Source organism: Procambarus clarkii, chromosome 15 (assembly GCF_040958095.1).
Source record: "Procambarus clarkii isolate CNS0578487 chromosome 15, FALCON_Pclarkii_2.0, whole genome shotgun sequence".
Classification (NCBI taxonomy): domain Eukaryota; kingdom Metazoa; phylum Arthropoda; class Malacostraca; order Decapoda; family Cambaridae; genus Procambarus; species Procambarus clarkii.
The window spans coordinates 42,221,197-42,236,002 of record NC_091164.1 but is presented as its reverse complement, the minus strand read 5'-3'; the positions used below and the strand labels follow the sequence as shown (position 1 = coordinate 42,236,002).

General features: G+C 42.0%; 1 non-coding gene across 1 annotated transcript; it reads right to left on the bottom strand.

Annotated features, from left to right (window-relative positions):
- Nucleotides 1–2,951: 2,951 nt before the first annotated feature.
- On the bottom strand, nucleotides 2,952–3,033 carry TRNAS-AGA (transfer RNA serine (anticodon AGA)). The gene has a single exon. It is a non-coding gene; the product is annotated as a tRNA-Ser (tRNA).
- Between the last annotated feature and the right edge of the window lie 11,773 nt (nucleotides 3,034–14,806).

Here is a 14,806-nt window from a genome sequence, read left to right as displayed (position 1 = left end):
ATAGAAAAGACCTACTACATTTTATTTGGATGCAAATCTACAAGTGCAATTCAGCTTCAGATAGATAATGTAAACATTAGCAATAAAAATGATGGAAAGTTTCTTGGCCTATTCCTTGATAAGAGACTCAACTTCAGCACCCACATACAACACATAACTAAGAAAGTCTCTAAAACAGTTGGGATACTCTCCAAAATCAGATATTATGTACCTAACTCTGCTCTCATCTCTCTATATTATGCACTAATCTATCCCTATCTTAATTATGGTATCTGTGCATGGGGTTCAACCACTGCAAACCACCTCAAGTCCATCATCACACAGGAAAAATCTGTTATCAGAATAATAACAAATTCTGCTTTCAGACGACACTCAGCCCCTTTGTTTAACTCCCTTAACATGCTAAACATAATCTCACTCCACAAATTTTCTTGTGTCAATTACATTTACAAAACCCTGTTCTTAAACGCAAATCCTGCTCTGAAACTCTCCCTGGACAGATGTAATAGGACCCATTGTCACCACACCAGAAATAAATATCTCTTTGATATCCCCAGAGTCAAACTTAATCTGTGTAAACACTCTATACAAATAAAGGGACCCAGTCTATGGAACTCACTCCTTAATGAATTGAAAAGCTGTCCAACTTTTGCGTCATTCAAAAACAAAACTAAAACGTCCTAATCTCATCTGCATAGTTTTTTTACCTTGTTGCTTTAAAATTGCACTGTATCTATTGCTACCCAATCTCCCTATCTTTATGTACCCAATCCGAACATCTTTACCATTGTGATCATTGCTGTCTTCTTATATGTGCTATCAATCTGCTGTACGGTGTCTGTTAATCTTGTTTAAATTACCAATCAAGCTGTCAATGAAATCAACCAGAGCTTTAATATATCAATGTGCTTTAATATACTTACTATTCTCTCTCATCTCATTTTTTTTTCTTGCAATGTATCTGTTATCATTTTATTAATTCTGCTAGAATTTACCTACTTAAAATTATCTGTTAGATTAAGGACCTGCCCGAAACGCTGCGCGTACTAGTGGCTTTACAAGATTGTAAATACTGTGCTATGTATTCTCTCTAACCCAATGTACCATCTTGTATATAAATAAATAAATAAATAAATAAATAAATAAGATGATTTCGGGGCTTAGCGTCCCCGCGGCCCGGTCCTCGACCAGGCCTCTTTTTTTGTTACACCCTCCTTCTCCAGGAAGCAGCCCGTAGCAGCCGTCTAACTCCCAGGTACCAATTTACTGCTAGTAACAGGGGGCATCATGGTGAAGTAAACATTTTGCCCATGTGTCTCCGCCTCCACCGGGATTGAACCCGGAACCTCAGGACTACGAATCCGAAGCGCTGTCCACCCAGCTGTCAGGGTTGCCCAAAACGCTGTGCGTATTAGTGGCTTTAGGTATTGTATGAACTAGCTCTATCTATAACTCCAACATTATGTTTGCAACTCAGCTTTGTATGTACTTTTAACTGAATAAACATTTGAATTTGAAGGAGCAATATACTTGCTATATATTCTCAATAGCTTATGTGCAGATAATGAGAGGGTCTCTTAATTCAACATAACCAGTCTCTAAGTTTTCCACATTCCTACACGTTATACACTAATTCGTGGTCCACTAATTACAATTTGTGCTTAATTACAAGCAGTCCCCGTGGTGCAGTGGTAAAACTCTCACCCGGCGCTTCGCGATCCCTTTGGCCTGAGTTTGTATCTGGGTCAGGGAGGATTGGACGGGTGCCAATCCTTAACTGTTGCCTCTGTTCATCCAGCAGTGAATGGGTACCTGGTTGTTAAACGATTTGGCGGTCATATTCCGGGGAAAATTAGGATTAATGACCTGCCGGAAATGCTAAGCATGCTAGTGGCTTTACAAGAATGTAAGAACTCTTGTATATATAAATAAATAATATAATAAATAAAAAAATATATCATCCGAAGTGTACAACTAATTACAATTAGTTGTAATTACAAACTGACGGCTGTAACTAAGACTATTTTAAATAAATATTCTAATAATAATGAATTTTGTTGGGGGACAGGCAGCCAGCGTGTATTCATGCATGTTAGGCTTATATCGTGGTCCCCCCCCTAAGGTCAAATTACTCACCCCGCCAAGAATGTAACCCCACAACAAGCTGACTAACTCCTGAGTACCTACTTAATGCTAGGTGAACAGTAGCATTAAGTGATATGAAATGCGCCCAACGATTTCTGTCTCACCTGGAATTCGAATCCGGAATTCTCGGATGTGCGTTGAGAACGAGCCCGACTACTACCGGGACCCTATAAGAAACCACTATAGTAGTAGGCATCCTTCAGTCTCGTGAGACTATGGAGTTGCGCTCTGGTTGTCAGTCGCTCCAGGGCGCAAATCCTGGGTAGGTAGATATGGAGGAGAAGCTGTTACCCATGCAGCAGATCCCCCCTCTCCACGTTGCTGAAATTATCCAATGGAAAGGCAAATGCCAATACACATGGTTCCAGCACCGTCTCAGGAGCTGCCAGAACGAGGTCGAAGTCAACAACGAACTGCCTTAGAAGCCCCAAGTCCGGATTTTTCCTCGAGGTTGACTCCTGAAGCCTTTCCCAAATGAGGGGTATGGCCGCAAGGCAGCGGAGGTTTGAAATCATCGTTTTCCTTCTAGATGAACTGCCTTCCCAGGCTATCGAGTTCCAACTACCCGGAACAACTGGTTTTAAGGCGCCAGAGGCACGCCCTCGTCCCTTCTCCAGTCAGTAAAAGAGTTCTGCTAGACTTAAAGATTAACCCACCCGTGCAGGCCAGGAGTTGGACTTGGATGTCAGAGGCTATTTGAGACGCATGCCGTACATGAGCTTTTTATAGGTAATGGGAATTCGTTCCTTATTACCACTCCCTTGGCTATGACAACCCCTTGGAACCAAAACAATTATGCCTAGGACCGCAGTGAGTAGGATTCGAACCTACGCGGGAAGATCCCATCTGATTTCTAGTCAGACGCCTTAACCACTCGGCCATCACTGCTTAGGAAACACTTACTGAAACCACTATATGCTTTGTCTTATCATCCAAATACGTACACATAAACGTGTGTTACACTGGTGACCCAGAGTGTGTCGACAACCTGCAACCTTGCCACAGCTGTGACTTCCACCACGTTCATCGCTTACGCCTCCTACAGCTTCATCACTAATTATATCATGCGGGATCTGCAGCTTGTCCTGCCTACTCTCCGTCGCTGCCAGGTCACTGTTGGTCCTACAGAGACTTCCACCTCAGCTGCTCCTTCATCAGACTCATCTACCATGTTCACTGCATCCTGCTACGTCTAGCACGTCACTTGCGCAGTACAAGACCTACAACTTGCGTTTCCGACTCTTCGTCGCAGCCAGGAAAAGTCAGCTCTAAAAGTGCTGAATTTTGTTGTCCTGGATCTACATACTATATCTACAGCTACAGCGATCCGGATCTATATGCTCCAACAGCGACCCAGGACGCATCAACCGTACACATTCTTCTTTCCTGCTACACCTACCCTGCATGATCTCAGTGATCGGGCCAGTCCGCCCAAATAAACCGACGGCTGTAACCAAGACTATACTAAATAGTATAGTCTTGGTTATTAGTATAGTCTATAAGAAACCACTTTACTCTTTGTGTCTTATCACCCAAATACGTACATGTAAAGATGATCATGCGGGATCTACAACTTGTCCTGCCTACCTTACCTTGAGATGCTTCCGGGGCTTAGCGTCTCCGTGGCCCGGTCGTCGACCAGGCTTCCTGGTTGCTGGACTGATCAACCAGGCTGTTGGACGCGGCTGCTCGCAGCCTGACGTATGAGTCACAGCCTGGTTGATCAGATATCCTTTGGAGGTGCTTATCCAGTTCTCTCTTGAACACTGTGAGAGGATTGCCAGTTATGCCCCTTATGTGTAGCGGAAGCGTGTTGAACAGTCTCGGGCCTCTGGTGTTGATAGAGTTCTCTCTCAGAGTACCTGTTGCACCTCCGCTTTTCAACGGGGGTATTCTGCACATCCTGCCATGTCTTTTGGTCTCATGTGATGTTATTTCTGTGTGCAGGTTTGGGACCAGCCCCTCTAATATTTTCCACGTGTAAATTATTATGTATCTCTCCCGCCTGCGCTCAAGGGAGTACAGATTTAGGCTCTTTAGTCGGTCCCAATAGTTTAGGTGTTTTACTGAGTGGATTCTAGCAGTAAAGGATTTCTGCACGCTCTCCAGGTCAGCAATTTCTCCAGCTTTGAAAGGTGCTGTCATTGTGCAGCAGTACTCCACTCTAGAGAGCACAAGCGTTTTGAAAAGTGTCATCAACGGGATAGCATCTCTAGTGTGAAAAGTTCGTGTTGTCCAACCTGTCATTTTTCTTGCAGTTGTACAGATACTTTATTGTGCTCTTTAAAGGTAAGGTCTTCCTACATGAGTACACCCAGATCCTTTACATTGCCTTTTCGTTCTATGTTATGATTTGCCTGAGTTTTGTACGTGGTTTCCGTTTTTATATTTTCATTTTTTCCATAGCGCATGAGCTGGAACTTATCTTCGTTAAACACCATATTATTTTCTGTAGCCCATAGAAAGACCTGATCTACATCTGACTGGAGGTTTGCCGTGTCCTCTATGTTGCCAACTCTCGTGAAGATCTTAGTGTCATCTGCAAAGGATGATATAGTGCTATAGGTTGTGTTCTTGTCTATGTCCGATATGAGGATGAGAAAAAGTACTGGAGCAAGCACAGTACCCTGGGGGACTGAGCTCTTCACGGTTGATGGGCTGGATTTTATTTTGTTGAATATTACACATTGGGCTCTGTTGGTCAGGAAATTGTAGATCCATCTGCCTATTTTTCTGGCAGATGTAGCATAATACTGTGGGAGTATGCTACAGAGCTGGCATAGCAGTAGCAGAGGAAGTTGCTGATCTGTATAATGTGATTAAAGCAGCATCAGAAACCCAAACCATAATAATGGGGGATTTTAACCATGAGACCGTAGATTGGGTAGAAATATCGACACAAGAGGAAAACATTTTCTAGCTCTGATACAGGACTCCTTTCTCATTCAGAATGTGGTAGACCCCACACGAGGTAACAGCATACCAGATCTTGTGCTGAGGGAACGATTGATCAAGTTTAGATGAGGGAAAGCTAACCCCCTCATGTGGTAAACATATGTTATGATGGATTACAAATACAGAAACCCACATAAACCTGCATGAATAAATAAATGGTGTACATATATTAATACACATATCTTTATATATGTATATTTTCAAAGTTATACATATTAAACACAATCTTTGACACATAGATACAACTTGTTAGAGCGAAAAAACTAAATAAATAACGTAAGAAGCATTGAAAATAAATAGACAAATTTCTTCCCATGAAACAACTCACCTCATTTTAACACAAAAAAACGCCACTTCTCCAGGCCACTACAGCTAAACTACACGAGGTAGACACTTTTTACTCTTTTTACAAAAGAAAAACACAAAATGTTCTAATTTTTGTTGTTCTTGCGCACCACAGGAATGTCGTTTTAAAAGATGCACAGCACAGGGGCTAACAACCCAGTCAATCTGATGATAGACCTCAATACGCATTATAATACATTCCACCACAACAACATCAATCATGGTGAGCAACTATATCAACTTTTCCTACAAAAAACATCCTTTAAATCCTAGGACCTGATTTCAAAATAGATTATTGACCCACTGGAACTGGCAGACATGATATTATATTTACTAACAAACTAGGCACACATTTTCAACTCAACATATCACCTGGTCACATTCTTGCAAGATTACCCTCTCTCACAACCGATACTCTATGAAACCATTCCCCATATTTCATACTAAAACGACTGACAGGAATACATTCAAATACTCCTTATTCTAACACCGGCATATGATAGAAAGATGCCCACTGATGTAGACGAACACACCACAATCAAACGTGCAGCAGAAACATCAATACCCAAAATTCACAAAAGCGATACATACTCTCCTCACCCATCAAATGAAAACATCACCTCGTGTGTTATAACAAATGTATTCAAGATACACAGACGTCTATGCTGAAGGGCCTTGGCAGTGGAATTTAAAGAGGCCGGTAGGTGGTGTAGGAGGTGGGATTTAGAGTCTGTTTTTCCAAGTGATAAGATCATGACACTAGTGCAAAGTTGCAGACTAGCATATTAAGTGTTCAAGCTGTGATAGAGCATCAATTTAGCATCAGTAGCGCTGTATGAGTGGCAGTAAGAGGCCTGCTGCTTGAAAGGAATTCGAACGTTGGTGTTCAAGACCTGTTGGAAATTTCAAACACTAAATACAACACTGTTGTATTCTCATTAATTATTACTAATTCTACTAATCATTGTAGTGATTCAAATTAACCAAACGTAGAGTTCACATGTACTAATGATTACATCTGTACAATAAGGCTAGAATTCTTACGTCACCAGACGCCAGTATTGCGTCAGATTCCATTGTAATAAACACATTTATATCCAGTGTGTCTGAGAATTGAATTTGATTCTCTATAAAACAACGGTGTTTTGTGTGATAATTAATTACAGATAAACTGATCCCCAACTAAAGCCAAATAGAGTGTTTATAGTTATAACTGTTATCTGGTAATAAATTTAACGTCACGCGTGAATGCCCTGGAGAGACTTTAATTCATCTCCATTGCTCGTTTCCCATCGTAAAACGGGCAATTAATAATATTTAACTCCTCTGAATAATAAACCCGTCCTTATCCGAGCATTTCAATCACAACTGCGAGAAATGATAATATCCGTAATAAATAATTTGTGTAGCAAACGCGGGACACGGAGCGGGGAGAGGAGACGCCATTACCCCAGCCACCAGGGTAGACGCCATCAAGAGCTCCAGAAGAAAGTCGCCACTGTGAGGTGTGAAGAACCTTTACAGACATTCACTTTGCTGGTGTCAGTGTCACTTTATACAACGAGTTGAATAGTCAAGAGATTTAATTTGACATTCGGCCAGAACCTGTTAAATTTGGTTCTGTGTAGTTCAACGTGACCGGCCAGTGAAGCGCGTCAGCATCTAGGCTAAGCTGGACACCACGTGTTCGTTATTACGAAGCCTGAACCTAGGACGCGAACTTCGGCAAGCCCTAACTTACACAGTGCCCATATTAGCTAAGTACCTTTATCCTTATTTGATGCATCATCTAGGTGGGGGTTTATAGCTGGGTAGCTTGTCGTGACGCAGAGCGACAATAAAAAACCACAGGTCATTATTTACTTTCATTATTTAATCTAAATTTCTTGAACATAGATGTCTAGCAGCTTAATCTGTTGCTACTGAATATAATTTGATTTACAGCGTGTGTGAAGAATTCTCCGAGCTGTCATTTCCCGTGTTAATCAACTCCCAGTGTTCCATGACGAGGCCAGGAGAATCAGAGGATGAGTCGTAACTAACTTCTTGAAAATCGTCTTCAAGCTAAGACTCTTTCCGTATTCCTTGAATTCTATTATCTGTATTCCTTTACATGCAGGACATTGTTTCTTTGGATTGACATGTGTTTATTATAATTATCAATTCTCATGTTCTTAATTTATGTTCTTATTGGTGATAAAGATAATGATTCTATAAATGGTCATAGGATTAGATTATTACATATTGGACTGGTGAACGAACCACACTAGTTCCTGGACGTATTGAGTTCCAGTAATAACCCCCCAATGTAGGTGTTTGAGGCTTTGATTCAGTTAATTATACAGCCCATTAATTATATAAGTGATCATATTCTCTAGCATTTTATCCATAGTTACTGGTTCATCTAGAAATTTCTAATGATCATGTTTTTCTTAGTTTCCCTCTTTACTATAAAAGCGGGTGGTCCTTCGTAATTGATTTTCATTACATTAATATTTAAATAAATTGAGTCAAGCCCCAAATGTCCCACAAGACCAAGCAACGTACAGTGCCTCTTGGAGACAGCCAGGGAGGAGCCGCCCATTGGCAACGTACCAAGTACAAGGAGAATGCGCAGTATCTCTCTAGTGCATTGTATATTTTGTATTTTATATTGTAATTAACATACAATTAATGCTCCTAACAATATGATAAATAAATAAATAAATAAGCAAATAAATAAATAAATAAAAATAAATAAATAAATAACATTTTGGGTGAATAACTCCCCTCCCCCAGCGGAAGGGAAGCCAGCTAATCAAAGTAAACACTCAGTTCACAGCATGAGCCAGAGGACTAAAATTATCAACCAAAATACGATATAAATACACAGTATATTTTACTGAGTACATAGGACAGCTGAGAGTAGCAGGGATGTCAGTAAGCAATATTATTTAAATGTGGTCATTGTGTCTGTGCAGTTGGGCTCAGGACAGTCAGATGTGAGGGTTGCAAACTGATATACCACAGTCCTTGTCTTAACAACTCGGACGCCGTATGTGACGCATACAACAACCAGAGAACTGAAGGCAAAGGCTTCTTTCACTTTTACCTCATTAAATGCAATGGCAATCTGAGGAGTAGCATGAACAATAAGGAGTGAAACAATTCATTAGAATAATGATGGAACCGTAGAGGAAAAATCTATGAGAATAAGACGAAATAATAAAGGCACATCAAGAGGGCCACAAAGCAATAAAAGAGCTACACAAGGAATAGAAGATGTCTTGAAACAATTTCTGGACCTTAAACAATAGAAAATACTCGTTTAGGCATGCTCCCTGTGGCCAACAGGGATATCCGAGTGGGGGTGGGGGGGGGGGCAATCAGACACTCAATGGGAACATAGTGAATGCAGTCGGAGGCCAAGAGAGGGATAATTATAATTTTTGAACAGAGAAGAAGGTTACTCCACAGTGCATATATACTAAAAGGTCTTGAAGGGTATAACGAAGTTTACATCGACCAAGACGCACAGTGGAACAGCATAAAAACGACAGAGTTCTAAGAGGCAAACTAAAGGAATTAAGAAACACAGACGGATGCAAAGCTTCAAAGCTAACGGTCAGGAGAGGGCAAGTGGTTATGATAGTATATGGAGGAGAAGACGTAGTCCTTCACCCAGCCGGGCAGAACAAACTATATATCTCGTCTCAAAACCAGAGTGAAAATGTATGGAATAATAATGTGCAGAATATAGGACCAATATCTCAACTCTCAGGAACGACGTGAGAAATATAATTTGTTTCTACACAAATGCCAGAAGCCGAGTAAATAAATTTGACGCATTGTGTGCATAAACTGTAGCTGAGAATCCCGACATCACTCGCATCAGTAAAACATGGGGATGAAAAGACATAATAAAAGGAGAATTTCATCTCCTGGAATACCACCCACCATTTAGAAAGGACAGAACAACAAGAGCAGACGGGGTAATGCTATATGTGAAAGAGGAACTGAACACCATGGGATCCTCAGAATGTGTATGATGCAACATACTAGTTCATGAACGTAGCAAACTGGCAGTGGGAGTATGCCGACACGGAGCAGCAGAAGAAGTAGCTGATCTGCATAATGCGATCAATGCACATTCTGAAACCCAAACCCTTATAACGGTGAACTTTAACCACGAGACCATAGACTGAGTAAATCGAACATCACAAGCTGAAGGAGAACAATTTTTAAACCTGGTACAGGTCTCCTTTCTCATACAGTATGTGGTAGAGCCCACACGAGGCAGCAGCTTTCTAGTTCCAGCGCTAACATCAGAAGAGTTTGTTGTTGTTTTAGATTTAGTTACTCGAAACTAAAATTTACATGTAGTACGAGTTATGGTGAGCTCGTCCACCAAAAGAGGGCATGATTGATAAAATTCAGGTATGAGAAAAGCTCACTCCTTCGTGTGATCACCAAATATTAACATGGATAAAAAATATAGAAACCCATATACAGGTCCATGGTGATCAACTTCTAGATTACCATCGAGGAGACTGTCAAGGAATGAGGGAGGAACTACAAAGTACCCCCTGAAGGAAGCTGATAGATGACCATAGGATGGAAGCATCATGCCAAATTTCAAGGTTATCTATTTAATCGCTCAAAAATATGTACCAAAAAATGAGAAAGAAAAGAAAGTGAACTAGATGGTTGACACATGCAGAAAAAAGAGCATTGATAATTAATCGGATCTTCTGAAGCATGTATGAATCCAAGACGAACATCATTGATTATGAGATATAAAAGAACACTAAACTCAGCCACCCAGGAAATCAGATCAGCCAAAAGAAACTACAAAAGAAAACTTGCCCAAAGAATAAAGAAAAATTCAAAGTCGTTTTATGCCTATATAAAAAGTACTGTAAAACCAAATCAAAGGACTCAGTAGGACCCTAACAAGATGAGATTAACCAAGTTATATTGAACGATAAAAGGGCAGCAAATACTCTGAATGAATACTTTACATCAGTGTTCACATTAGAAAGGTTAGATGACATCTCATCACCCACACAAATTTTGAAGGTGAAGATAACGAATTAAGGGATATACCCATAACATGTAAAATAATCAGGAAGCGCATTGACAAATTAAAAGACTCAAAAGCCTCAGGTGTGGATGAAATTCAATCCAAAGTCATAAAGAAACTAACAGAGGAACGTTTCCTACCGCTGGAACTGCTGTTCAGAAAATCTCTAGACCAAGGGATAGTCCTCCTATACAGGAAATATGCAAATGTCACCTCTATTTTCAAAAAAGGTAGAAAGAGCCCATTATAAATCTACCATCCGATCAGCTTGATAACACACATTGCAATCTCATTCAGAGAATCCTATGAGAGGGAATCATACACCATCTGACAGTGAACAAACCTGTAAAATCGATGCAACATAGGTTAGTTAAAAATAGATTCAGCCTAACAAACCTGCTCCCATTTTTGGAAACGTTAACCAGCTACTTATCTTGAAGTTATCTTGAGATGATTTCGGGGCTTTAGTGTCCCCGCGGCCCGGTCCTCGACCAGGCCTCCACCCCCAGGAAGAAGCCCGTGACAGCTGACTAACACCCCGGTACCTCTTTTACTGCCAGGTAACAGGGGCATAGGGTGAAAGAAATTCCGCCCATTGTTTCTCATCGGCGCCCGGGATCGAACCCGGGACCACATGATCACAAGTCCAGCGTGCTGTCTGCTCGGACGACCGGCTCCCTACTTAGACAATGGACATCCGGTAGATGTAATATACATGGATTATTCTAAAGCTTTTGATAAGGCATAACAAGAAAAACTAGGAAGGAAATTACAGGCACGAAGACTAAATGGTAGAAAACAGAATGGATAGAAGAATGATTAAAACAATGAAAACAAAAGGTCGTGCTAATTGGGAATAACTCTCACTGTAGCCTGGTGGACCAAACTCTCACAAGTCAAGCCTGGCCTCGGGCCGGGCTTGGGGAGTAGAAGAACTCCCAGAACCCCATCAACCAGGTATTTAACCAGGAAGAAATGTGGTGATTGGGGTCCATTTTTTGAACAGCCCATTTTGTCATATTCATCAATGACATAGATGAGCATATTATAAACCATCTCATCAAATTTGCAGATGACACTAAGATTTATGTATGGTAAAGTGGGAAATGAAAATAAAATTGAGGCCTTATAAAGTGATTTACATGAACTCCACAAATGATCAGACGACTGGCAAATTCTTTTCAGTATCGAAAATGCAAAACTTATCATATGGGGCATATCAACCCAAGTTCCAACTATTAAATTAATAACGTTACACTACAGCAGATTGATGAAGAAAGGGACTCTGCAGTCAAAATCCACCATTCACTGAAAGTTGCTCATCTGGTAGGAGCAGCAGTAAAAAAGCTAACCAAACACTTGGAACAACCAAGCATACAGTTGACTTTATGGAAAAGTAGGTAGTGATTCCATTGTATAAATCTTTGTTGGGCTCCCATTTGGATTATTGTTTCAAAGCATAGAGACCGGGTGATCAAACACCGGAGACAAAAATCATTCCTGAACTAAGTCAACTCTCGTACCTGGAACGGTTGAAGGTCACAGAGCTAACAACAGTGCCAAATGAGATCCATCCAGTCATGCCTGCATGACTGGGTGGATCTCATCGAAACTTTAAAACACTGAACAGTTTAGAAGATGTTGAACTAGACAATTTCTTCAAAAGGTCCGATGTAACACAAAAAGAGCAATAATTATAAACTCAACAAACCACACTGCAGCATTGAAATAAAAAAAAGAGATGCTTTTTCTATAGAGTAAAACTAGTATACACCGAAGACAAGCACTTCTTGAAACAGCATACAACAGAATCAGCATGCGTAAGGGGACGAGGACCCACCAGCAACACTAGATTTGGTGTTTACCCAAAATGAAGCAGATGTTGAGACGAAAGAGTATGAGCTGTGTCTCGCGGCTGGCAACCACTGCATAGCGCTTCAGTACATAACTGAGCTAAAGGAATATGACAGACCAAGAGGAAGATGAGGGACTATAGATGTGGAGACTTCAGTAACATGGGAGATTTTCTGAATCAAATCAAGTGAGGGAGAGGACACTGGAAGGGAAGACGAAACTTAAATATTGGAAGCTATTGCTCAGAAATGTGCAGATGCAATGGACTGTACTACCTACTCAAGATGGAGGAGGCCACGAAAGACAAACTTAACTGCTGATTTAAACACAGGTGCAGAAAAGCAAAGGAGAGGACCAAAAGAAGCTTGGAAAATGTACAATGAGCTAGAGACAGATAGGTAATTCTTTGAGAGTAACACAGATGGTAGAGAAGCGCACATAAGTCACACATGGGTTCAGAGTACACAGTTAACACCTATGTGACACTGACCGTGTGAGTGACACCTCAGTCGTTCTGACTTGCCTCTCTGACCCCCTTTTCTCATCCCCCCCTTCTCGACTCTCGCAGTGTGAACCCACACACACACACACACACACACACACGCACACGCACACGCACACGCACACACACACACACACACACACACACACACACACACACACACACACACACACACACACACACACACACACACACACACACTGGCTATGCGAGGCTGGCTAACATCAGAAGAACGTTCAGGAACCTGTGTAAGGAATCATTCAGAATCTTGTACACCACATATGTAAGACCAATCCTGGAGTATGCGGCCCCAGCATGGAGCCCGTATCTTGTCAAGCACAAGACGAAGCTGGAAAAAGTCCAAAGGTATGCCACTAGACTAGTCCCAGAACTAAGAGGCACGAGTTACGAGGAAAGGCTGCGGGAAATGCACCTTACGACATTGGAAGACAGAAGAGTAAGGGAAGACATGATCACAACCTACAAAATCCTCAGAGTAATCGACCGGGTAAACATGGATAAACTATTCAACACTTGTGGGACGCGAACAAGGGGACACAGGTGGAAACTGAGTACCCACATGAGCCACAGAGACGTTAGAAGGAACTTTTTCAGTGTCAGAGTAGTTAACGGATGGAATGCATTAGACAGTGATGTAGTAGAGGCTGACTCCATACACAGTTTCAAATGTAGTTATGATAGAACCCAGTAGGCTCAGGAATCTGTACACCAGTTGATTGACGGTTGAGAGACGGGCTTGCTGGGGTTGAGCCAAAGCTCAACCCCAGCAAGCACAAATAGGTGAGTACAAATAGGTGAGTAAACACACACACACACACACACACACACACACACACACACACACACACACACACACACACACACACACACACACACACACACACACACACACACACACACACACACACACACACACACACACACACACACACACAACCATCACCACCACCACCACCCTGACTTCCACTCCCACCCTCACCCCCACCTAAACCCTCACCCCCCACTGCCATCACCAACCTCACCACCCACCTCCACTACCACCCTCTGGCCCCCCTCCACTACCACCCTCAACCCCACCTGAACCACTACCATTCACATAAGCTCACACACACTTTCACCCCCTCCCCAGAACACCCCCACCCCCTAAGCACACCCCCCTCCCCAAGAACACCCTTGAACTACTCCAAGTACACCCCGACAAATAACCACACACTCTCTCACCTCACTTCCCCACCCCCATTCTACTGCTACACATACACTACTACAAACACTCACACACACACTCGCGTGCCTACGCACATATATACAAGAACGAGTACATCAAACACGCAAATAGGAACGGGAACATTCACTCATGCACACATGTACACACTCACTCAAGATTTAGAAGGTTGTGAGAAAAACCAAGAAGCACATTTGGACACAAGGGACTACGTGACACCACTAACATGGGTTCAGGGATGGCAGATTTTGTCTCACCGGTTTAACAGAATTCTATGACCAGGTGACAAAGATTAAAGAGCAAACAGGGACCAGCCCAAAAAAGCGGAGACAACGACAAAAACATAGTTACCAAGATCCTTAAAGAGGTATGGATGGAGCCGGTCGGCCGAGCGGACACCACGCTGAACTTGTGATCCTGTGGTCCCGGGTTTGATCTCGGGCACCAACGAGAAACAATGGGCAGAGTTTCTTTCACCCTATGCCTCTGTTATCTAGCAGTAAAATAGGTACCTGGGTGTTAGTCAGTTGTCACTGGCTGCTTCCTGGAGGGTGGAAGCCTGGTCGAGGATCGAGCCGCGGGGACACTAAAAAAAAAAAACGAAATCATCTCGAGATAACCTCAAGATAGAGAAGGCTGACCAAAATGTGGAAAAGGTTTTCAGGCTTGGAAAGTTCAACAAGGACAGAGACCGATTGAT